This window comes from Narcine bancroftii, chromosome 7 (assembly GCF_036971445.1).
Source record: "Narcine bancroftii isolate sNarBan1 chromosome 7, sNarBan1.hap1, whole genome shotgun sequence".
NCBI lineage: Eukaryota > Metazoa > Chordata > Chondrichthyes > Torpediniformes > Narcinidae > Narcine > Narcine bancroftii.
Genome location: NC_091475.1, coordinates 56812938 through 56825894, shown reverse-complemented (window position 1 = coordinate 56825894; position 12957 = coordinate 56812938).

The following is a 12957-nucleotide window of genomic DNA, read 5'->3' as shown; positions in this document are numbered from 1 at the left end:
CTGGACCACCTCTGTGAATTGGGCTCGAGGAGAAATTTGCAAAGAATAGCCTTATGTTTTGTGTCCCGATTACTGAAACATCCACCCATTTAAATACCACACGTTGTGCCTTTAACACCTTAGGGCTCACGTCCACTCAAATACCTGCTAAAAAAACAAATCTTAGCCCATGCATAATGAATACGTCCCCTCCCCCTTCATTTACCATATATCTGAATCTTGAAACATTTAAGAGTCCTTCCTTTGCTACTTTGTTACTGAAGGGATTAAATATTATCAGGGTGTGGGGATTGCTGGCAAGATCTTGTTCATTGTCTCTCCTTCAAGCCTGAGTACGCCTGAGATTGTCCGATCTCGGAAGCTAAGCGGGCTCAGGACTGGCCGGTACTCAGAGGGGAGACCAGGTGCCGTAGGGCGCTGGACGTAAGGGCTGCCTTACCGTAGACAAAAGTTAAAGAATTTCATGTTTGTTACATTCTAAATATTGTAATACGGAGTGGGCGTCAGAAATTTTAGCCCACGAGCCAAGCCGCCCAATTAACCTACCCCCCCCCCCCCCCCCCGTACAGTTCAAATGGTGGGAGGAAACCGGAGCATCCGGGAAAACCCCACACACACATGGAGAGAACCTACAAACTCCTGACAGACAGCGCGGGATTCAAACCCCGGTCCCGATTGCTGGTGCTGTAACAGCGTTGCATTAACCGCTCTCCTCGCCATGCTGCTCAGATGGAACAACTTCTGGAGCTCCTGCTATTCCAATGGTAATGGAGGCGCACCTGTTACCCACTTTGCTTCTCAGTGTTTCCTCCAATGGGATTTCAAATGGGAAGACCTTTGATTCATTAGCTGGGGTGGGGGGGGGGGGGGGGGTGAAATGTGATAAATCAGCCACAGATTGTTCCGCCTGTGTTTGGCGTTCCAGCATGAGACTTCGTGGAGGTTGTCGTCGCACTCACCCACCTTCTGGTGCAACAATATATAACCAGAGGTAGTCTTGGAGGAATCAAAGACTTGATATGATTCTGCAGTGCAGGAAGATGGAGTGATACCTATCAAGTGAAAGCAGCAGAGTTTTATCTTGAAGTGGACATCGCGTTCAGCACCAACACGTAGGCAGAAGGGCCTCTTCCTGTGCTGCACACTTGCATGTTTTAGGACTATTTCTTTAGTTTATCTTTGGCTACATACTTCTCCGTTGGCCTGGTTTGACTTCCTCCTCATCCAATACAAATCCTAGATTGGAGCAAAGTTGGCTGTTTTTTTTAATTTGTGTATAGCTTCTGATGCATCTCCAAACAGATGTTGCCTTTCATCCTGATTTCCCCCCCCCCGTCCTGTAAAGTGTGTCCCTGGCACTGGACACCTCAGCCAGGGCGAGCAACAACCTACCATCACAAACGCTACAGGAATTTTGCATGTTTCCTGTGGTGTCGCGGGTAGCGCAATGGTGCAACAGCACCAGCGATTGGGACCGGAGTTCAACTCTCTGTGAGCACATTTGTACGCCGTGTTCTGCGTGGCTCCGGTTTCCTCCCACTGTTCAAAAATACCGGGAGCAGGAGTTCATGGACTGAAAGGGCCTTTTTCTGTGCTCCATACTCCTACGACACTGAGTCAAGGGATGTTTTCCAACTTCATTCCTGGAATGCTTGAATCTGTCTTTTCAGATTAGATACTATTTATTGTCATGCAATAAAACAGAAATGCGATATGACATGAAATTACGGCAGATAAAGATTTGCCATTACCCAATAAGCCTTACAGTCAGAAAAAGCGAATGTCCACCCACCCCCCCCCCCCCCCAAATCACCGTACCCATGGATTCACCTCTGGCGCTCCCGCAGCCACACATGACTCGAGTTGAGTTCAAACCAATGGCAACCAGAGCCCAGATCCAAATCTCTGATCCAGGAGCCCTTCTTGCTCTCGAATCCCGGTTCTGATGAGCCAGCTTCCATCAGCCTGCAGGGAGTCATTTGATGTCAAGCCACCAGCAGCCAACCGCCTGTGTGGGTTCCTCACCTGCAAGTTGCCAACAGCTCATTGCCCGCACGTGTCCGTCAGCCACAGAGCCTCCTCCCTGGTTCGTCGCCATGGTCGAGATCCCAAAAAATTAAAATAGTTCTTGAGGTTCCTGAATATCTTATTAGGATATTAATGGGCGGCACGGTTAGCAATGCCTTTACAGCGCCAGAGATCGGGACTGGGGTTCGAATCCTGCGTTGTCTGTAAGGAGTTTGTATGTTCTCTGTGTCTGCGTGGGTTTTCCCTGGGGGCTCTAGTTTCCTCCCACCGTTTGAAACGTACTGGAGTTGTAGGTCAATGGGTGTAAATTGGGTGGCACACTCATGGACTGAAATGTCGTTACTGTGCTGTATGTCTAAATTTTTTTTTAAATTGAATATAAAAATTTTGATTATCTCTTGATCTTTATAAATTTTATGAATAAAGACCTAATGTGTTATTACTTCTAATTTAACTTAGATATGGGGATCATCAGAATTTATTGTCAAGAGCATGTCATGAAATTTGATGTTATGCAGTAGCAATCGTAGTGCAAACATTCATATTAAATATTACCATAAAAAAGTAAAAATAACTGCAAAAAAAGGTAAGGCAGTGTCTATGATTCATTAATTATCCAGGAATCTGATGGCAGTGGGGAAGAAGCTGACCTTATGCCATTGAGTGCTCGTCTTTCAGCTCCTGTACTTTTTTCCCGATGGTAGCAGAGTGAAGAGGGCATGGTCTGGGTGGTGGGGTCTTTGAGGATAGAGGCTGCTTTTTTAAGACACTGCCTCATGTTGATCTCCTCGATGCAGTGAAGTCTGGTGCCCATGATGTCACAGGTTGAGTTAACAAGTTTATTCTTGTCCTAGCAGGCAGTGATGCAACCAGCGAGAATGCTCTCTATAGTAGTACACCTGTTTAGTTTTCTCTATAGTTTATGAGAGTCTTCTGTGACATACCAAATCTCCTCAAGCACCTCACAAACTATAGCTGCTAGTGAAATCATTCAGGGAATATTAAGGCTACATAGCCAAGAATACTTCAAATAGTCCAGGTATTATCAAACTTGGGTATCATTTCAGATTTATTGTCAGAGTACTCGGATGATATCATGTACAACCCTGAGATTCTTTTTCCTGTGGGCAAGGCAGAATTACCATTTATTGGTAGTGCAAAAAAAACTGAACAAAGTACACATGTAAACAAATAAAGAAATGTAAACAAACTGACTGCAATACAGAAAAGAATAAAATCAATAATGTGCATAAGTAAGAATTCTTAAATGTCTCTGATTGAATTTGTTGTTGAGGAGTCTGATAGTGGAGGGATAGCAGCTGTTCCTGAACCTGGTGGTGCGAGTCTTGTGGCACCGTTACCTCTTTCCTGATGGCAGCAGCAAGAACAGAGCTCTGGTGTGGATTCATGATGATTGCAGCTGCTCTCTGACTGCAGCATTCCCCGTAGATGTTCTCAATGGTGGGAAGGGGTTTACCTGAGATGTCCTGAGCTGCATCCACTACCTTTTTCAGGGCTTTGTGCTCAGGGGTATGGACGGTCAGGGCACTTTCCACTACACATCTGTAGAAATTTTCCAATGTCATACCAAACCTCCACAAACTCCAGAGGAAGTAGAGGTGCTGACGTGCTTTCTTCACGATGCCTTTAGTGTGTGGTGTCCAGGAAAGATCCTCCAAGATAGTGCCTCCTAAGAACTTAAATTTGCTCTCCCTCTCCACCTCTAATCTCCCAATGATCGTACACACCTGGTTTTCCCTTCCTGGTCAACAATCAGCTCCTTGGTTTTGGTTGTTGCATTGAGTGCAAGGTTGTTGTTGGTCCACCGTTCAGTCAAGTGTTCATTTTCCCTTCTGTATGCTAACTCATCACTGCTTTTTATACAACCCATATCATATATCTATTTTTTTCTTACCAGTTCTTCAGGATTGAGGACTATTTACTTAACTCTTGTTTTGTAAGTTCTAAGGAGGCTAATGAGACCAATGTAGGAACTGCAAACTCTCCCACAGATGAGCAGGCAATGGACAGATGGGTAGTTTTGAGGTGGGGCACCTGGTGAATGGCAAGTTTCTCAAACCATCCTGAATACTCCATCTCCCTTTGTTTCTCCTTCTTCCAGAGATTCCCACAAGTTAGGGAGACTTTGTCAATTTCTTCAAAATAAGTTTGAGCCAACCCATGAATTTTCATGTGTCAGCATATCAAATGCTTCACAAGATAGAGTGTGCCTGTTTGAGAGTCCCTGGTCAGGCATGTGAGTGGCATGACTGGCCAGCTGTATGTAACCAGAGGCTCAGTGCTGGAGATGTGTCCTGGGAGAAGGCACTAACATTGTTTTCCTTGATCTTCTGGTGAATTGAGATTTAAGGGACAGTATTGGTAAGTCACTTTTTGTACCTCAAGATGTCTCACTGACATCAAGATCCTCTAGCAGTCTATTTTACCAGGATCTTGCCTGGATTGGAAGATATGAGCAACACAGGGAAATTGGACAAACTTAGGTTGCTTTCTCTGGAGTGTTGGTGGCTAAGGGTTGAATTGATAGAAAATTATAAGAGGCATCGACAGGGTATCACATACTAGAGAGCATGCATTTTAGGTGAGGGGAGTGGGAGCAGTCAGTTTAAAATGTATGGTTTTTTTTTTACACATTTACTGGTCAATGCTTGGAACGAGCTGCCAGGAGTCGTGGTGGAGGCAGATAGAGTAGAAGTGCTTTGGAGGTTTTGACAAAGACTTGAAAATATGCAGGGAATCGAGGAATATGTATAATGTTCAAATTTCCATTTAAGTTGGGCATCACGTTTGATGCAGGAAGGTGGGCCTGGGATTGAGGATCACGTTTGGTGCAGACAGGTGGCCCAGGGATTGGGAATCACGTTTGGTGCAGACAGGTGGGCCAGGGATTGAGGATCACGTTTGGTGCAGACAGTTGGGCCAGGGATTGAGGATCACATTTGGTGCAGACAAGTGGGCCAGGGATTGAGGATCACGTTTGGTGCAGACAGGTGGGCCAGGGATTGAGAATCATGTTTGGTGCAGACAGGTGGGCCAGGGAGCCTCTTCCTGCGCTGTACAACGTTCTATACTGATTGGCCTTTTTGAACTTTCTCCCGTTCAGCTTCAGAAAGTACTGTACCCTGCCCCTTAACTCTAGTGGATGACTCGTATTAGTCCATATTGAAATCGGCCTGTCAAGTTCTGTCCATTCTCGGAGGAGGAGTCACGTGATGGAGTAGTGGCCGGACGGTGAACTCCAGCCCTCTCCAGAAAAGTCGGGAAAAACAAGAGAAAATACAAAGGCACAGAAATACAAGTTAAAGAAAAGTGAGTATAAAGGTGGAAAGAAGATGGAGACAAAAGGAGAAAAATCAAAATCAACGGAAAGAAGAGAGGAAGAGAAGACAACGGAGGAAAAAGGTGAAGGCCTTACCTGTCCGAAGAGGCCCGCTGTGGAGAGAAGACCCCACTACCTCAGGTCGGTAGAAAGAGAACTACAACAATGGCTCACAGAGCCGAGTAAAAGTGCGCAACCGCGCATGCGCGACTCCTCGCGCATGCGCGATGCGCATGAAAAAAAACACACCGACGGGAGGGGGGACCAGCTGGGGAGTCGATCTCCACAGCCGGCAACGACAGCTGCAGAACACCTGCAGCAAGAAGAGACCACAGAAGACAATGGAAACAAGAAAGAAGAGGAGGAAAGGGCAGCAAAGAAACAACAGATGGTCAACCTAGAGGAAGAAGAAGAGGAAGAGGAAGAGTACAGGGAAATAGAAGAAGAAAAGATAGGCAAGGTAAAGGAGGTACTTGCTCTTGTTAGAGGATACATGGAGTCATTTAAAGAATGGCAAACACAGGAATTCAATGATTTAAGAAGAAGAATAAACAACACAGAAAAGAAAATAAATAAAATGGATATGACCTTAACAGAAATGGGGAAAAAAATGGACAAGATGGAAGAACGGGCAATAGCAGCAGAAATGGAGGTAGAAGACTTAAAAAAGAAATTGGAGGAATCTAATAAAAAAACTAAAGAGACACAAGAATTACTAGCCCAAAAAATAGATATAATGGAAAATTATAACAGAAGAAATAACATAAAGATAGTGGGCCTTAAGGAAGATGTAGAAGGCAAGAATATGAGGGAGTTTATAAAAGAATGGATCCCTAAGGCCCTAGGATGTCCAGAACTACAGCAAGAAATGGAAATAGAAAGGGCACATAGAGCATTGGCCCCTAAACCACAACCACAACAAAAACCAAGATCTATTGTAGTAAAATTCCTAAGATATACTACAAGAGAAAAGGTACTGGAGAAGACAATGGAAAAAGTAAGAGAGGGCAACAAACCACTGGAGTATAAAGGGCAAAAAATCTTCATTTATCCAGATATAAGCTTTGAACTCCTAAAGAAGAGAAAAGAGTTCAATGCAGCAAAAGCGATTTTATGGAAGAAAGGATATAAATTTACACTGAAGCATCCTGCGGTATTGAAAATATTTATTCCAGGACAACAAAACAGACTATTCTCGGATCCAGAAGAAGCACGAAAATTTGCAGAACAATTACAAAAATAGACTGAGGGATGAAGACGGGTAATGAGAGCAAAAATTATCACGATTGATATGTATGTGGGTAAAGACAAAAATAGACTGAGGGATGAAGACGGGTAAGGAGGGTAAAAATGACCACGATTGATATGTATGCGGGTAAAGAGGTATAAGAGTGAATAGAGACAATGGGCATATGTGAAAGTATCTGTAATTAGAGGAAAACATAGAGAGTATAGACAAGAATTAATAAGGGAAGGTAATGGAATAGAGAGAATAAGGAGGGAACTAAAAGAGTGACCTTTGTGACATATAAAAAGCGAAATCTTTTCTGGGGGGGGCTGGGTGGGGGAAAAGAGCGGTCACTGCAAAATCAGTTGACGCTTGCGAGTGGATTCGCAAATCCAAATGGAGAGGGGAGATGTGGTTGTCCGACAAGGGATAAAGGGCAACTCAGGAGGGGAAGGGGAGATTGGGGATAAAGAAGATAGAAATAGGAGAATAAGGAAAATGTTGGATGTTGTAGGAATGTTGTCTGGTAAAGAGTTGAAAATAAGAAAACAGAAATGGAAAAGGAGGAAAGGTAATGATGGAAAAACGGAAAGAGAAGATAAACAAAATATAAAATGGCTACGCTGAACTATATGACTCTAAATATTAATGGAATACATAACCAAATTAAAAGGAAGAAACTACTAAATTTACTGAAAAAGGAAAAAATAGATATAGCATTTGTCCAAGAAACACACTTAACTGAATTGGAGCACAAGAAATTAAAGAGAGATTGGGTAGGACATGTAACAGCAGCATCGTATAATTCAAAAGCAAGAGGAGTGGCTATATTAATTAGCAAAAATGTGCCATTTAAAATAGAAGAGGAAATAATAGATCCAGCAGGGAGATATGTTATGATAAAATGTCAGATATATTCAGAGCTTTGGAATCTACTTAATATATATTCACCTAACGAAGAAGATCAAAAGTTTATGCAAGATATCTTTTTGAAGGTAGCTAATACGCAAGGGAACATACTAATAGGAGGGGATTTCAATCTGAATTTGGATCCAAATATGGATAAAACGGGGAAAAAAATTAACAGGAAGAACAAAGTAACCAAATTTATAATTAAATCAATGCAAGAAATGAAACTTGTGGACATATGGAGGAAACAAAACCCAAAAGAAAAGGAATACTCATACTACTCGACTAGACATAAAACATACTCAAGGATAGACCTATTCCTGATATCAGCCCACATACAAGGGAGAGTTAGGAAAACGGAATATAAAGCTAGACTATTATCGGACCACTCACCCCTGTTATTGGCAATAGAGCTAGAAGACATCCCTCCAAGAATGTATAGATGGAGATTAAACCCCATGCTACTTAAAAGACAGGATTTTAGAGAATTTATTGAAAAACAATTAAAAATGTACTTTGAAGTAAATACGGAATCAGTGGAAGATAAGTTTATACTATGGGACGCAATGAAAGCATTCATTAGAGGGCAAATAATAAGTTATGCAACCAAGATGAAGAAGGACTATAATCAGGAAACAGAGCAGTTGGAAAGGGAAATAATAAACATAGAAAAAAAATTAGCAATAAAGGAAGATACAACCAAAAGAAGAGAATTGGCGGATAAAAAAATAAAATATGAAACATTACAAACATATAAGGTGGAGAAGAATATAATGAAGACAAAACAGAAATATTATGAACTAGGGGAAAAAACACACAAAATCCTAGCATGGCAGCTTAAGACAGAGCAAACTAAGAAAATGGTATTGGCAACAAGGAAAAAAGACAAACAAATTACATATAATCCAAAAGAAATTAAGGAAAACTTCAGAGAATTCTATGAACAATTATACCGAACCGAAAACGAAGGGAAAGAAGGGAAAATAGAGGAATTTTTGACTAAAATTGAACTACCAAAACTACAAATAGAGGAACAAAATAAATTAACAGAACCATTTGGAACAGTAGAAATACAAGAGATAATAAAAAATTTACCAAATAATAAGACACCAGGAGAGGATGGACTCCCAATAGAATTCTACAAAACATTTAAAGACCTAATAATACCGCCCCTCCTGGATGTAATCAACCAGATTGATGAGACACAAAACTTACCAGATTCATGTAAAACAGCAATAATTACAGTGATACTAAAACAAGGGAAAGATCCACTCTCACCAGCGTCATATAGACCAATATCTCTGCTAAACACAGATTATAAGATAATAGCTAAACTACTAGCGAACAGATTAGCAGAACAGGTACCGAAAATGGTAAATTTAGACCAAACTGGATTTATCAAAAAAAGACGCACAACAGACAATATTTGTAAATTTATTAACTTAATTCATGCAGTAGAAGGAAATAAAGCACCGGCAGTAGCAGTTGCTTTAGACGCAGAGAAGGCCTTCGACAGAGTAGAATGGAATTACTTGTTCAAAGTATTGCAAAAATTCAGTTTACCGGAGAAGTATATTAATTGGATTAAAGCATTATATAAGGGTCCGTTAGCGAAAGTGACAGTAAATGGACATGTATCAAAGCAATTTAACTTAAGCAGGTCAACGCGGCAGGGATGCCCACTATCACCATTATTGTTTGCGCTAGCTATAGAACCACTAGCAGAATCGATAAGAAGAGATAATAATATAAAAGGAATAAAAATAAAAGACAGGGAATATAAAATCAGTCTGTTTGCGGATGATGTGATAGTGTACTTAACAGAACCAGAACTATCAATAAAAGAACTATATAAGAAATTGAAGGAATATGGAGAAGTGTCGGGATACAAGATAAACGTAAATAAAAGTGAAGCAATGCCTATGAATAACGCGGATTTCTCAAAATTTAAGGAGGAATCCCCATTCAGATGGCAAACGCAGGCAATAAGATACCTAGGTGTGCAAATAAACAAAAATCTAGGCCAATTATATAAACTCAATTACAATCCACTAATGAAAAAATTACAGGACGATTTAGAGCATTGGAAAGAGCTACCACTAACACTGATAGGAAGGATAAACTGTATTAAAATGAACATTTTTCCAAGGATACTATACTTATTTCAGGCATTGCCAATACAACTGACAGAAAAATTCTTCAAAGAGCTAAAGAAAATAATAAGGAGATTTTTATGGAGAGGGGGGAAACCGAGGATAGCACTAGACAAATTAACAGAATGGTATAAACAAGGAGGCTTACAATTGCCAAACTTCAAAAATTATTATAGAGCCGCACAATTAAGGTACCTATCAGATTTTTATCAAACAAGGGAAAAACCAGACTGGACGAGACTAGAATTAGATAAAATAGGGGAAAAGATACCTGAACACATATTATATAAATGGGACGAAAAATTGGTACAACATAGAACTTCTCCAGTATTACACCATCTCCTCAATATATGGAAGAAGATTCATGTAGAAAGAAATAAAATAAATTACCAAATACCAAAACTAATATTGACGCAAAATAAGCTACTCCCTTTTACAATAGACAACCTTGCCTTTAGAAAATGGGAAAAAAAAGGGATTAAAAGAATAGAAAATTGTTTTTCAGGAAGTAGATTCTTATCCTTTGAACAAATGAGAGATAAGTACAATATAACGGGAGATACAGCGCTGGCATATTACCAACTGAGATCCTACTTGAAAGATAAATTAGGAAGCAACTTGAGTTTACCAGAGGGAAGTAACCTTGAATATGTGATTACAGATACAATGTTAATCAAAAGATTTATAAAAACTTTGTATATTAAACTGCAAGAAAAGGAAAATGAGGAAACAAATGGTAAAACTAAACAAAAATGGGAACAAGATTTAAATATAAAGATAAAAAAGGAAACATGGGAGAAGTTGTGCTCTGGAACGATGAGAAATACAATAAATACGAGGCTGCGTATGATACAATATAATTGGTTACACAGACTATACATTACACCGCAAAAGTTAAATAAATGGGACCCAACAGTATCTGATAGATGTTTTCGATGTAAAAAAGAAAGGGGAACAACAATTCATGCAATCTGGACATGTGAGAGAGTAGAAAAATTTTGGGATGATCTCAATCAGATATTAAATAAAATAACAGAAAACAATATACCAAAGAATCCAGAGATCTTTCTCCTAAGTAACATAAAAAATAAAGAATTTGGAATTGACTTGGAGGATGCACAAAAAAGATTTGTTAAGATAGCCCTAGCCGTAGCAAAAAAATGTATTATGTCAACCTGGAAATTGGAAGATAATTTGAAAATACAACAATGGTATATAGAAATGAATAAATGTATTCCATTAGAAAAAATAACATATAGTTTAAGAAATAATATTGAAATATTCGAACAAGTATGGGAGCCTTACATTAAATACAATAGCGAAAACCTACCGGGAACAAACATTACCTAAGTTGATGGAAGGAGAAGAAAAGAAAAGAATGGACTCAGTAGAATTTCTGGTGTATTTTTGTTGAATGACAACATTGTCTAACTGAATTAATGCAACCTAGATTGTATAACTAAAATGGATGAGAGGGGGGGGGGATGGGGGGGTGGCTTGGGAGGAGGGAGGGGGGAGGGAGAAAAAGTCACTGTAAATGTGTGGAAAAGAAAAAGTGTATATCATGGCTATTGTGATTTATGGTGTGAAAAATAAAAAATTTAAAAAAAAAAAAAAAAAGTTCTGTCCATTCTCTTAACTGATAGAAATTGCTTTGTAGTTTAATGTCTTTGGCTATACTGCTTACTTTACCACCTATCTTTGTGTCATTGTAGAACGTGGATATTCAACTTCCTCTCCCATCATTTAACCCTTTGCTCTCCAGCCATTTTTAACATTTCATAATATATACTCTGGACTGGCTCTATGGGTAAACTATGAACCAGCTGGTCCCAGAAAACGGGAGTATATGCGTTTGTTGATAGTTCCTGTACCCAGGACATGGAATATATTCACTTGTAAGTAGACTCTGAAAACTAGGATATGGAGTCCAGAGGGTTAAGTTATATTCTCCAATGAGACTATCCGCTCGTGATCCCTCCTCTGCCTCCCGATGGACCTGCAAATTCCCAATCATATTATTGTTTGTCTGCAGTTCCATGAACAACAGCTTTATTTAACAATCTCCCATGAGGGCTTAAACAGAAGTTTTATGCAAATCCACACAAATAACATGCTTAAAAATTCCACTATTTAATACTGCCTCTTCAAAAAATTCACTCAGCCTTTACAAATCTCCACTGGCTAATTCTGACTAGTTGAAAATTTCAACAAGTTCAGTGATTCATTTCCCACTGAAAACCTCAGTACAATTTCTCTCAGCAGCTTTTTGATGAAGTGGTTTCCAAGTCCCAAGTCTTTTTTCCTCAGAAAAGCAACTGGAGATGGAGGTTTCCTGCATATTTTATCAATATTGTGAAAAAGAAAGACATTATCTCATATTGTAAAAGGGCTGGATAGCTTGGAGTTTGTCAAATATGTTCAGAAAAGTTTATAGAGGTACCAACTAGAGAGAATGCAATCCTGGATCTCCTTTTAGGGAATGAGAGGGGACTGGTGACAGAAATATGTGGAGGGGAACATTTTGAGTCCAGTGATCATAATGTCATTAGTTTCAAGTTAATTATGGAGAAGGGTAGGTTTGGGCCTCGGGTTGAGATTCTAAATTGGAGAAAGGCTAATTTTGAGGAAATGAGAAAGGATCTAGAATGGGATAAGTTGTTTTCAGGCAAGGATGTGTGGAGGACCTTCAAAGGTGAAATTTTGCAAGTCCAGAGTTTGTATGTTCCTGTCAGGATCAAAGGCAAGGCTTGCAGGCATAGGGATATTGGAGATCTAGTTTGGAAGAAAAGAGGTGTATAGCCACATGGAGCAATGAGGTACTTAAAGGAGTATTAAAAAAAGTAAGGAAATCTTCAAGAAAGAAATCGGGAAGGCAAAAAAAAGACACGAGGTTCTTTTGGCAGACAATGGGAAGGAAAATCCAAAGGGTTTTCACAGATATATTAAGAGCAAAAGAATAGTAAAGGACAAAATTTGTCCCCTTGCAGATCAGAGTGGTTGGCTTTGTATGGAGCCAAAAGAGATGGGGGAGATGTTAAATGTTTTTTTTTCCCTCCATCAGTATTCACTCAGGAAACAGGCACAGAGTCGTGGGAAGTATGGAGAAAAAGCAGTGAGGTCATGGAACCTATAGAGATTAAAGAGGAGGGAAGGGCTTGTTGTCTTAAAGCAAATAGGGTGGATAAATCTCCTCAGACCTTAAGGGAGGCAAGTGTAGAAATTGCAGGGGCTCTGGCAGAAATATTTTAAAAATCCTTAGCCACAGGTGAGGTGCTGCAGCATTGTTTTAAAAAGGC